Genomic DNA, 13,832 nt, shown 5'->3' on the forward strand with positions numbered 1-13,832 from the left:
TTCGCGCTCACCACATGGAGCCAAGCCTCCAGGGGACGTCGACTGTGGGTGGTGCGCGGAATGTGTCAGGCTAGTTCGTTGCGGAGTAAAACGCAGTGAGATATTAATCACTAGCACACAGTGTAGCGATATTTGTCAAAAGCAATGATACCAGAAGCTTATACGCACCGCTGCGAGAGACACGGGAGGATCATAGAACAAGCAGCAAGGTCACACAAAGTTGCAGGGCCCGGCTGCTTGTAATAATGGGTTATCAGTATCCATCAGGCGGGCATTATATTGTTGGCTAGGGCCACAACTAATTATGAGCCAATGCAGCGAGAATATCATTTTCTAAAATTTGTCGGCGGATTTTTTACAGGAGTGACAGACCTATCAGATGCAGGCATTAGTTTAAAACAAAATATTAGTTTGGGACCGATGCATTGGGAGCCGGTATTCTCGAGCCAGTGTGCTGCCTGAGATTGCTCAAGCTGCAAATATGTATCAACAGTCGCGTCACGCCACAACCATAGTATTGGGCCAACGGATGTTGTCTGGAACATTATCGATAAAATACATAATTCAACAAAATTTAAACAAATCATTGAATGAAATCATCAGACAATCATTCAATAACCCTACTGTGTCCCCAACTATTTGCAAAGTACCTCAGGGGCGTGGCTTGGCAAAATGAGCCGGGGCCGAGGTGCTCAGCAGAGAGTTTACCACCTCAAAACGCATTCATTCTGGTCCATTCCATCGCTTTACGCCAGCTGTCAGTCAGCTTAAAGCGCCCTGGCATCATGAGAGAGTTGCTACGATGCATGCCTACATGTCTGTAGGCCTAGCAAATAACGTCAAATACTTACCCGCACGCTGTTGCAATATGTTACGCCATCATTACCGCCGTTGGCCGCTACATAACTCTGTTGGGCACCAGAAGGGTCTCGACAGGGTGGGCTGACACGAGCCACGTCGGTGGTCGTGCGGACAGCTGCGAGGGTCCGGTCTTCCCAGAACCAGCCGCCCCACTCCGATCGCGCTAAACAGATAACTCGCGCGTTATGTCGCGCGCCCCGACAACGGCTCAGCGGCCACTCCATTACGGCGGGCCTGGCCGTCGGCCGTGCATGTCAAGACTGGCGCCTCCCACCGGCTGGCGTGAGCTGCGCGTGTTCGGGCCGCCGGCCGCCCACGCTGCCAGACAGCGTCCTCTGTGAGCCCGGAGTTGCGACGCGTCACCAGAAATAGATGTTCTGGGGGTGGACGGCGCCCGTCAAAATGGAAATACAGAAAACGACTGAGTGACATTGCTAAAACAGACTTCGGACGCATTCCGGGTAGGTTCAGTAATGCCGGGATATCCTGTGATCACCCCTGTTCACAAAGTCCGCGTGTTGCACCATCGTGCATGGACAATCTCAGCGTATGGCGTTAGCGCGCAATTTAAGAAAATGCACACATCAGGCGTTGGCATGCACCAAACAAACTGTGTTTGAATAAATCCATGGTGTTTAAAACAAACCCGGAATCAGCATTTCTAAAAAAATAAAACTTCCAAACGAGCGTTGAGCGTTACAGCAGCAAGAAGCCAGCAAACTTAAAGCCTGGGGATGGAGAGGCACGGGCAACACTGGTACCTGAAGAAATTAGGTTGGTTGGGCATAGTTTCAAAATTGACTCAGACCAGCACCAGCGTAATGGTATTTATACTGTTTCAAAACTGTCAAATGGCTGGCAAGATGCCAAAAACTCTCACCATCGATATCAAATTATTGTGTTCAACCTGTTTGGGCACGCTTTTTTCTCGGATCATCCAAACTAGGTAGCAGGCGTCCTTGCTGTCACTTCCTGTGTGTTTCAGCCAAGGTCACGTAATGAAAACTTGAAGGGAGAGCTTGGTTCCAGGAAAACGCTTGCTAGCCCAAAACTCGGTAGTGACATAACCAAGGTAGGGGAGGGGGCTTGGTAGTTTATCTCCCCTCCCCCTCGGTGGAGGTAGCAGCCCTGGGATCGAGCGTCTTAGTATTTTTGAGTGTAACACCAGTACGACCTTCTAAAACATAAAGATAAGGCCGAGCCATCGATGCATCAAAATGAGATCCCGAGGCTTAAAAAGTTTCTTGTGAAACCCTGAAATACTTGAACTTGAACAGGACTAAAAAGCAATGAAATTTGGCCGCTTCCCTGAAAGTGCCTCCTATGGCCTAATTGATCCCGTTGTGGACGAAATCCTGGTGGATGGACTCTGCAGGAATCATTGCAACATTTCCGTTCAGCTTCTCTGGCTTTTTGAAACAGCGAGCGAAATAGCGTGTTGTGTGGTGTTTTGGATATGAGAGCCGATGATTGCACTGACGTCCTCGATACGCTTAACTTGCGTGTAATCGAGACTTTATGGCAGCTAAAAAACTTCAAAAGCTGTTCCGAATGATACTTAACCTATATCAAGTGATTACCATTATAAAATGTAATGCGTGAACTGTTTGGTGACGACAGCATTTTTCTCACTCGATTGGAAAAATGCACGTCAGCCACAGTAAGACTCATTTTTGCTGCGTTCAATAAGCGGAGGTAATAGCAGACGTGACGAGTTATCACCATGCAGATGAGCATGATTATAAGCACATAGGGTCAGTCGACTTTGGTACTGATCAAATATGACAGGTCTCAGAGAACAGTCATGTTGTGTCGATGATCGTGACGTTTGTTCGCTCTGCTGAACATTTCTGGAGTTGCCTGACAGCCACGCAATCGGGGAAATGTGGTCATTGTGAAAAACGTTCAGTCGGTATGAGGCAAATCTCCAATATATGGTATGTAGAGAAAATCGTAGGGGCCAAATCGTTTGTTGTATTGTTAAGTGACCGATGCTGATCATGTATAATGAAAGTGATACGGGCTTTGAGCGTGTACGTTTCTGTGCGTATGTAATCGCGGCTGGTTATGGAATGGAATCTTTCCATCTAAAACGTTGTTTGCCCGTAGAAAAAGAAGTATCTTGTTGGGATATACACTCTACCGCCTTGTTCAAATATCATAAGGCATGTTGATATCATCGAAGAGGGATACTGTTGTGGAATAGATGCACGTTTCAAAATGCACACGACTTTGCTTTTTTACGGCAAAAATGTCATGGGCACTGTGGGTATTGCGAATTGCAGTGAGCTCCTTCCTGCTTCCGTCTGGATGAAAAAGACAAGGAGGCTTATAAAATATTGTATTTTTGGAGACGTTCACGATTCGGGAAGCAGAAAACGATATTTCGTATGGCTTAAGATAGCAGCCAAACACTATGGTGCCAAGCGTAGAGCCCGTGGTATTGGCGGTTTCACTTGCCTGTTTCACCGTGTGTCTAGTGCTTCTTTTGGCAGCTTGTGGGAAGAAGTCTAAAAGTGAAACGGAGTTACCACCAATTGAAGTACAGAATGCGGATGAATCAGTAGAGGCTGCCGGATCTGGTGAAGACGGTACGAAGTAAGTACAAACGAAGCACACATGCAATATAAAGCTGCATTATCGATCGACAACTACGTGTACATTAAATGGTTGGCCCACATCCCAAAATACAAGATGAGCTGGACTGAAATTTTTAGTTGGCAATGCGAAGGTCAGCACCAATTGCACTCACATTCCGATTTGTGGTCATTACTTTCTAGAATTAGTGGTGAAAACGCTTTCTTTGCCTTAGTGAGCCAGAGCCGAAACATTGGGTGTTTATCTGTTACATGCCTAGATGCTATTTTGGGAACGATGGAGACAAAGCCAACGTTAGGCTTAGCAGACCCCCTTTCAGTAACAGAACCAGGAGATGCTTAATAGTTAAGGCCGTTGCGTTTCATTTTACATCCATGATACGCCCGCTCTACAAAATTGTGTTTCCAGAGATGACTCAAAAAAAGACAAAGAACCATACTATTAGAAAAGACTAGATTTCGCACTGACTTTAGAAGCTGATGACGAAGTCCTGGACACTATCGAAGAACTGAGGTCATGTCCAGATGAAGGTTAGTTCAGTTTTGAGTGTTCTGTATGTAGATGGTTGCTGCGTGATATTTGCATGTTACCAGCATCACATTTCTGCATTGCGACAAAGGCATCAACCCTACATGATTCGATGATTTCAGATGACGCAGTTTCGTGATGATAAAGAACTTCTGGCGGATGTTGGGTGTAGGCTTGTGAGCTGGTTTTTAACAGTTTCGATGGCATTGAAGCTCGCATTGCAAAATGCTAACAAGACCTGGGCGTATGCTCTTTATTGTTCCAACGTTTTAAATCATCCTCTTATATATTCCAAAGTTTTGATATAATGCGCATTAACCGGGTATGACTTCCGCAGCACGAACTGACACTGGAGGAAGACTGGCGGCTCTAGAAACAAGCACTGAAGAGAGGGCCGAGGCGCGGATGTGGAACAGTTAATCATTTATGACAGCATATCATAGGGTGGCATTGGAGCGGTTTGACGCATTAGGTTTGACGGAGTTCGTCACTTTAGTTGGTGATATATGACAGGGCATCCATTTGCTGTCGTTGAAAATGGCTTAACACCAGGTGAAATTTTGAGCAGCCTTGTTAAATGTCGTTTTGTAAGGTATCTTAAGTTACTTTTCGTGAGGCAATTACAGGCTACATTTCGTACCGTTTTGTTGGCCATGCCATGATCAAACGGTTACGTTTTCAAAGTATGCACTCAGCTGTCCCCGACACCGACATAAACAACAAAACATTCGCTGGGTGACGTCTGTATATAAAGAAAAAAAGAAATACTGGGTCCTACCCAAAGCCTTAGAAATTAAGTTACCATTGGTAGAGCATACACTGGTGTACGTCATATTTTGCTTATTCCTCAGCATAATGGAACACTATAAAGCACAAGCAGTGAACTGTCAAATGAAGTGAACTGAAGTGTCAGGGCTACAGGAGGGTAGACTTAACTGTTGTCACTACAAGATGCAACCTTTTGGAACAGCTAATTAGGCTTTGTCGTGTCGCAAGATGGCATTGACATCATCACCTTCGCTTGTAAAGTGGAGCCATGTTGTGTGTGATAATTCATCAGTGTAGTCTGACGTGACATTATGCACTATAAGCTTTGGAGTACGGCAATGCACGTAGATAGTGTATCCAAAGTTTTTCGTAAAACAGTCAGTGCGCAAGTTCTTGGAGACCGTTTTTTGCGCGAACGCTTCCGTTTAACGCAGTAGCAAATACACGGATAATCAGAGCAAAGCTGCATGTACTGCGTTAAGGAAGATGTATCACGAAAAAGCAGCGTTCTGCGCAGCCCAACCGCTGAGCGTGAGGCCTCACCCTTCACACCTCTGCATTGTATGCGAGCAACACGCCAGTGTCATGTGCACGCGTGATGACCGGACCCCAAGCAGCAACGTTGTCACACAATTTGGCAAATGGGTGTTTGCTCACGACAGCAATAGCAGTCTTTGATGTTGAAACAATGAGCCTCGGCGCAGCTGAACACTGCAAACTGCCTGTTCTGCGCCCGAACCGCATTTTTATCTCCATCCGGAGCCGAGTTTGATAACTTTGTCGCTATGGACAATAACGGTAATTGCACCTGCACATAAAGCGCACTGAAAGTTTAGCAAACGACATTTTGCTGACGAGGCCTTGGAGCAAAACTTTAATCCACAAGGCAGCTTGAATGGTGCTGCAGTAGACGTCAAGCCGTGTACGACGTCGCGCCCAAATAAATGGTTCAAACTGTCGAAAACAGTCGTAATGACTGATTCGAACCGACGTGGCTGAGGTTTTTACCAGCCTGTGGTTTATTACATACAACCACATGCCTATTAAGGGACTAGAGCGATGGGTGTAGCACTGCTGCGTGTGGCAAGGCAACAGACGACTGCCATCATAGGAACGGGCGGAGAGCGAGGGCGAGGGTGAGGCCCGATGTTCTGTCATTGACCAGGCAACAGACTGCCATCATAGGAACGGGCGGAGAGCGAGGGCGAGGGTGAGGCACGGTGTTCTGTAATTGACAAAGCAACAGACTGCCATCATAGAAACGGGCGGAGAGCGAGGGCGAGGGGAGGCACGGTGTTCTGCTGACAAGGCAACATACTGCCATCACAGGAACGGGCAGGGAGCGAGGGCGATCGGTGTAGACCACCGTCTATGTCTCAAAAATTGAGCGGCATTTTGATGGCAGTGCATGCAAGACCATTTAAAAACAAGCCTGACTGCTACCGATTCACTGGAAGGTTCTTACGATCCCTCTGGCTGCCATGCGTAGGGAGCGCTGTCAGGGTGTCGCGGCCACCATAACACTCTGCCTGACCTCTGAGGCCGTATCGATTGGGGCTAAGTCCTTAATCGGTGATGGCCCTCTTCACAGTGCTTCGTCTGCTGGCACAAGCAAGACAATCTTGCGTTACGGAGATTTTAAGATAAGTTTGATTGACTTGCTTGCTGGGGTTGTAAGAGCCTTCACATCTCGGGTTGAGGGAATACTCAAAGTTCCACCGCAACGGTGTGTGGAATGCCGAGCTCGCAAGTGCAGGAACCCAAGAAGTGGGCTTCTGTAGATCACGTGGGATGCCAGGAGAGGCCGTGGTGGGCGGAGGTTGATGGGATGGCTTACCATCATCGTGTTTCTCTAAGCGATGCCTGCTTCAGAAGATGTCAAATTATTGTTTCGAGCAGAACGCTGCACGACCTTGAGAGCGCTGAAGCGTTCAATTCTGTGCAGCAGCTGTAATAACGCGGCCGCCACGACATCCGTATTTTCATGGAACGAGGACACGGTCGCGCACGAAGTCTAACGTTCCAGTGGCGATTCCTGAAGAGGCTTCGTTTAAACACAGCGCGGGTATACTCTCACCGCGTCACGATGGTTCTGCCTCACAGCGTCGTCTTGTGAACAGTCGTTGGCGCGGAAACAGAGTTTTAATGTTTGGAGGGCCCCGACAAGACCCCTCGTGGGTGCTCCCCCACAGGGAAGAGAGATCCTCATGGGGTCTCGCCTCGTTTTTTCGTCGGGCCTCCTAATGCTTTGGTGTGATGCGGTGGTCGATGTCAAATAAAGCGCTCTACGTTCTAAAACGCTTCCATCTCCTGCTCTTTTCCTATACCTGGGGTAGACTTTTCCGTTGCCCGGCATTCTCCCGGGCCCGAGAGGCACACGATCCTTTCCTCACCCGACCAAATGCAGACGGCTCTCACCATCTGGCTTAAAGAGTGGGCGGCAGGGTACTCTGCTCTCTTGCATGCACGTCTATGGGCGACGAAGGCAGCGTACGACCGCGGACCAACATGTCGCCAGGAGGGAGACGGCTTCAGCTTCCTTCCCGTAAAACTTGCAGATCAGCCTAGTTTGCATTTCTGCAGCAGCCAGTGCCGTTCCGGGCTCTGAAGTATGTTGGAGTGTGACAGCAGGGCCGCGTCAGCTGCATCAGAGTTGTGGGAGTTTGTAATCGGCTTGCTGAGAAGCGATGCTATCGTCACCCAAGTGTACGGTGGACGGTGGCGCCACGAGAGAGACGAGTCTGGGGCGGCCAAATGAAAATCTGTGAAGGGGCTATTCACGCCATGTGACCGCCTGCAGTGTCAAAAGTAAGACTCCTCCCCCAGTGCCACCACCACCGAGATCCTAGAATTACAAAGTTCCGTGGAAGGATTGAGACGAAGCATTAGTAACACAGATGGAGTAATTGTTCTGACTGTCATCTTCGTCTTGGGTGTTGGTATAAACACAACGTCGCGGCCAGTTAACTCTCAGGTATTCGTCATTCGTTATTGAGTCCTGAGAAGGACTGCATATTGTTTGGTTTTCAGCCATGAGCACATTAATATGTCTAGTGGTGTAAGGAAACTTTCAAGACTTAACCCCGTCCTACGGGAGTTTTTTCACCGCCGTTCTCGACGAGGAGGCCGTGGTGGACATCTAAGCTGAAGAAATCTAAGCAAGTTAGAACCACGCGGAAAACGGCATTGGAGTTGAAAAGCTCTTGTCAAAATGCATCTGCTCGCAGTTATGAACCTGGTTTCTCAATGCCTCTTCCAAGCTGTCCTTCGTAATATCCAATTTTTATATTTATTATATTAATTTGTATTTTTATAAAATCCAATAAAATCCTATTTTTTGAAACATGACCTGGCTTCTGAATCTGATTGGTTCTTTGCGAACACCACACCATGGTTTCTGGCTTCCACTGGTTTCTTCGTCAACGGCATGCCCTGATTCGTGGTTTCAATGGATCTTTTGCAAACATCAGAACCTGCCTCCTGGTTTCCTTTATTTCATTGCTAACACCATGATCTGGTTGTTGGTTCCAGCTGGTTTACTCGCGAAACACCACATCCAGATTTTCGGTTGTCATTTGCTCCTTCTCATGGGCACCGGCTCTGGAATAAGCACGTCTTAACAGATAAATGTTTTGAAATCAAATGCATCTTATGTCCGTTATGTCAATGGTACTTCAGTTGTTCTTTTGCACACATATTGGTTGGCAGTATGGCTCGTTTCGCCATTGAAATAAACGAATCTTAAGGAAAAGAAAAGCAATGGTTACGGACGAAAATTAGACCTAAGTGTCTGTTTAACTGGCGTGAGTGAATTTTGGTGGTGCGTAGTTGCAATGTAAACTTGTAGCACGTTTTGGCGTGTCTCTGTTGATCCCCCCCCCCTTTCAGTACAGTATTTCACTTAAGTTGTACATACGTATCGGATGTTAGGGAACCGTCTTATTTTAGGTCAACATTTCGGACAGCGGGGGCCCAGGTACACACCCAAGTTACCATTTCCTCTTTTAGCCATGATCATCTTATTGCATTTGTTCTACTGCATTTGCGTCATTATCATGCGCACACAATTTTCTGCGAATACAGGTTACAGTCTGTAAAGCTGATCTCCACTGTTCGAAAGTCCTACCTTCATCAGTTATACACGGCATCAGATCCATTACACACACGACCGCGCGGGAAGAGGTGTTGAGCGCGGCCGCAGCCGTGTAAAAGCCATTTCCCGATGGCTAAGATTGGATTGCTGTCAGAAGCGCGGATCGCCGGGCTGCGCTCGACTGCACCTGGGCACAACTGGTTTGTCATAGGAGCAACACCGTGAAGCAAGAAGACGCCTCGGGCTCGGTGAGGGACGATAAAGCTCTGCGAGCCATTACAAATGGAGCAGACAATCGACTTAGTCATGCATTAGGATATCGGAAGGGATCAAGTCCTGTTATCTGCACGGAGATCGAGGAAAAGCGGTCAAATTAAGGAGTTTCTTATTAGCACGGAAGAGTTTATGACCCAATTATGACCTTCGGTGTTTTTGCCTGGTCAAGATGGAGAATTTCACAGGTAAGATTTCCTTCACGCAATCCGTACGCTTCCCATGGGTCGGTGTCTGTTCCCACCTACTACCCACTCATTATCGTTTGGACCTGGGGTCGTTTGTACCTGGACCCGCTACTAATCCTTTCGCATTTTCCAGCAGCCCAGTTCTAAATTATGGAAAAGTTTCAGGAAAGCCTACACTTAAACCTAATCCTTCACGTTCAAAATTGCGAAAGGAGTGCAAACCTAACTAGTTGTAACTAAAAGGGGACGGACAGAAGCACTGTATGGTGTTGCTGGAAGAATCCGCACAACATTCTGCCAATTTCTTGCTCATATCCGTACCAAAGCCCGTAATTGTCCCAAAATATGTAGCCAACCTAACACGTTATCCATTCTACATACACGTCACTGACTTTATTCAACTCGTAAAGTCAAATAGTTTATGCCTAGATCATAGAGCTACGGAGCCCGTCTATGCACGGGCCCACCTGGGCCCAACTCGTGAAGTACTTCTGTTCGCGATGCAAGTGATGCGGCGCTGGCAAATAACGACAGCACGGAACAGCACTTAATTTGTATACGTGACATGACTACCCGTATTCGTGCATTCATTTTACGCTTGACATTTATGCGTGACATTTATGCGAGTTTTTTACATGCTGCGTATTTTGCCGCTCTGTACCCCTCGTACCCTTTTCCTGCGCCGACACCACTCAGAGCCAGCGGCGGGTACCCCGGTCGACTCGAGACCATGAGCGACAACACGCCTTGTTGGTTGTGAGGTACGGATGCGTGGTTATCAATGGACGACCGAGGTCAGCTCGGAATTCCGAAGCTTCTATTTTTTCATTACTCACTTACCTCATCTCCTGCAGGGTGAAACTGATTCCATTTCACCTATCTGTGGTGAAATTGGAGCAGTTCAATTTCATATCAATTTCGCCTGAGAACCCATGCAGTGTTTGTGTGGCTTGTCCCGTGGGGCATTCATATTTATGACCAGTAGCCAGCGCAGCACAAGGTGCCGTGTCGTTATTCTTACAAACAAGGCCATAGCCGTGCGAGGTGTACAACAACATGTGTTCTTGGCAGGCACGCTGACTGCAATGACTCAATTAGACCCACATTTGTATGAATTACAGAGTTCGTACTTTGTTTCACCACAAAGTTTATCAGTACTATGCAGGATGCATAGTTCAGCAAATCCTATGTCCATTCAGGGCCGTCTATACATCATGTTTTGCATGGCAAGGGTGGTTTGATGTGGCGGAAAGGAAGCGTAACGAGCAGAGGGCAGTTGTACAGCGTAATGTTATGCTTGGGTATGGTTGCAAATCATGCTATACTTTTGTCTAATGCTTTAAATCCTCCTTGGTGGATGCAGCTTGCTTTCTCTTATATAAAAACACGGTCTTTTTAGTTTTGCAACCTCTTTGTTAGTTGGGGTCCAAATGGACAACAAAGTTAAACAAATGAATATCTCCCGAAACTTGCAGGATAATTTTCTATTTCTAAAAATCAAAATATTCACCAGCACATGAACTACCCCTGTCATAGGCGTAAAAACATTTCAAAAAGGGGGGGGGGGGCAAGCTCAAGGTGTACCTCAGCAGCTTTTTCTGGAAAGCGAGCCCGATGACCCGGGAGAGGGGGGTAAGGATGCAGGTTGTTATCGCCCTTTACTCAAATGTCATGGCTGCTATGCCAGATATGCATCTAGGGCTGTTTCTCCCTAGTGCACAATCTCACCTTTTCGACTCATCTGTCATCTGGCAAATAAGGCTATCCAGTTTCCCAAGATTATTCGTCCATTTCAACGTTGTCTTTCCTGGGGCGGAGAAATTCCACGAGCGGGTAGGTATTTTGGGTCATAAAGGGAGCATCTGCCTCCACAGTGTAGATGCCAAAATACGGCCTGGATATAGGCTGGTGAGAATTTTGAAAGTGGATTGATGGCTCACAGTGCAACAAATTTTTCATGCGCCTTCATTTTGCTGGCTGCTTTTCAAGAGATAAAACTTGTAGCAGCATTTTAGGCGGAAGTAGATTCGGGAGCTTGAAACTAACAGAAGCAATGTGACAAAAGTCATAAGACTGGAGATTGTCTTTTAAGAACTAAGCCACATAATAAGGCCCATCCGTCATATGTTCCTTATCTGGGCCCTACTCCTGTCCGCCGTCGGTGGCCACTACCCTGGCCCGAATGTATCCCGCATGACTGACTGCGAACTGATCGTATGGCTGCTTTGTTGCATACTTTTGGGTCAGTGTTACTACTGCATGGTGTATGAAACATGTGTTGGACACCTGCAGCAGCACCTTTTTCCGAATTATCTTCCCTTACACTACACCACCGCAGAAAAATGGCCTCCGGGAAGCTGTCTGCCTTAGGTATGAGTTGGCTCAAAGGACCCTTCATTGCTCATCATGCAACGTATACGACTTGATTTGCTTTTGTGTGCAGGCAGGGACGTGGCCACGGCCCTGCCCAGGGTGAACACAAGGTTGGCAAAAGCCCACCTCACGGTGATCCCCCCAAATCCCCGGATATAGCTTACTTGTTAACAAGTGACACGGTTTTCTTTGTTTTATTGTTATTTTTACCTTGTAGCCAGAATAGAAACCAGGGCTACCATGAGCTCAATCCTGTTTGTATTTTGAGGCCAATAAACTGCAGAAATCAGGCGCTGAACGACTGCGTGGAATAAATCATCGGCGCTCTTAATTTATAACGATTAGTTGACTCTTTCTAAACCGATGTAATTCAGGAGCTTTGTCAAATTTTTTATCTGGGTTCTACAGACATTGAGGACATCGCGAAGGTAGGTTGTAGATCGATATGTTTGATCCAAATTTGAAGATGAAAATTTGATTGCAGATCGAGTGGTCAGCAATGTGTATTAACATGGCCAAGCCGGGTTTGTCTGAAAATGTTATCCATTCGGTCGGAATCGATTAATGATATAATTTATGTAACGCGTTTTTTAACATGCACGCCCGCAAATCTCAGCAACAAAAACCCCGACACAAGGCGTTGCAATCTCTGTAAACTGCTGAGCGTTCGCTCAGTGGCTAACTTTTAGCCGTGGCCCAACGGTGGACGAAAATGATGACGCTTCTGAAATGATAACCTTCAAACACTTTAGCCGACTAGTAATATAAGTGATGTAACGTACTTTTGAACATGCACGCTCGAAAATCTTAGAAACACAAGCCTCGACCCCAGGCCTAGCAGCCTCCGTAGGTCGTGCAGCGTCGGCCTAGCAGCCAATAAGTTGCGGCCAACGAGTGGATGAAAATGACGACGCCTCTGAAAAAAGTATCCTTGAACGCTTCATGACATCAGGCCGCACATTTAGAGGACAGTCTGAGCGCATACTTGGCGTGCACAATTTTTAGACTGATGAAAAAACAAATTGGCCTTTAAAGCACCACGAAGTGGGGCTGGAATCTGGTAGTTAAACTGGAAGAGTGAAGATAGAATCTCTATTATTTGCGTTTTTGCAGCTATTTATCTATCCAGAAGATAGATTAACACGGTGTCCGCCGTATGGTGGCACTTGCAGTGGCCGAAACTTTTTGATTTTACGGAAGTTGCAACCAAGACCATCCTTGTTCTTGCTCTCGAGGTTGCGGGTACGCATGTTCAAGCCTTTTGCTATAATTTGCTTCAATAATACATTCTGAAAGAGTGGACGCTCTCAGGCAAATATGGCATGGCTCTGCTTGTTTCTTTAAGCTCATTTCGACCTACCCTATTCAACAATAATGAGACCCCCACTCTACTCAACCATAATGAGACCCCTTATTTCCTTCCGGATAAGGAGTTCTTGGGTAGAACACCAGGGGCACATTGTCACTTCCGGTCAACGGATGAAGGGCCATTCTGTCCCACCGCGAAGTGTCTCCGGCTATCATTCTGGTGATACGGGGCGGGACCTCTTGGTCGATCCGGAGATCTTTAGAAGGCTATATCATATCACATTGTTCTCATCCCTGACACGAGAGGCCTTCTGACACGCGCATTCAGCCCGGATCAGCGCAGGAACGCTCATTCACGCAACAACGTCCCTGATCACCGCAGGTGGTCCAGCAATTGTCACATAGACTCCAGTTCCGTGTTTTTCTGTGTTCTTCAGAGATATTGAGTTCTCCCTGACCGTAGATTGTAAATGAAAGGGGGTTTCCTTATTCGTATTAACATAGCTAGCCTACGTTCGTCTTAAAATGCTCAAGATCCTGTCAGAACTGGTTGCTGATAAGACAACTACGACATATGTCTTGAACAGGCGGGCTCGCAGATCATCGCAACAACAACTCGACGCCCGGCGATTGCAGTCATCCAGACGTGCGGCGTCGGCCGTGGTTGCTCTGTAACGTTAAGCGATGGCTAATGAGCCAACGAAAAAGGTGACGCACCTAAGGAAGATGGCTAGGTGAACTAATTCAATCGGCATGCGTGTTTACCGTGATGCAAAGTAAGCCAAATGCAACCTTCATCTGAAAAGTGGGGGGGGGGGGGGCAGTTAACATTGCTGGCCCTC

The 13,832-nt window shown here is 47.1% G+C and overlaps 1 long non-coding RNA gene across 1 annotated transcript; it reads left to right on the top strand.

Annotated features, from left to right (window-relative positions):
- The first annotated feature begins 3,138 nt into the window (after positions 1-3,138).
- LOC119110530 (uncharacterized) lies at positions 3,139-5,207 on the top strand. Its single transcript, XR_005095505.1, has 3 exons — positions 3,139-3,459; positions 3,868-3,989; positions 4,325-5,207. It is a non-coding gene; the product is annotated as an uncharacterized LOC119110530 (long non-coding RNA).
- Positions 5,208-13,832: the final 8,625 nt, after the last annotated feature.

This window comes from Pollicipes pollicipes, unplaced genomic scaffold (assembly GCF_011947565.3).
Source record: "Pollicipes pollicipes isolate AB1234 unplaced genomic scaffold, Ppol_2.1 Scaffold_7231;HRSCAF=8579_pilon_pilon_pilon, whole genome shotgun sequence".
In the NCBI taxonomy this organism is placed as follows: domain Eukaryota; kingdom Metazoa; phylum Arthropoda; class Thecostraca; order Pollicipedomorpha; family Pollicipedidae; genus Pollicipes; species Pollicipes pollicipes.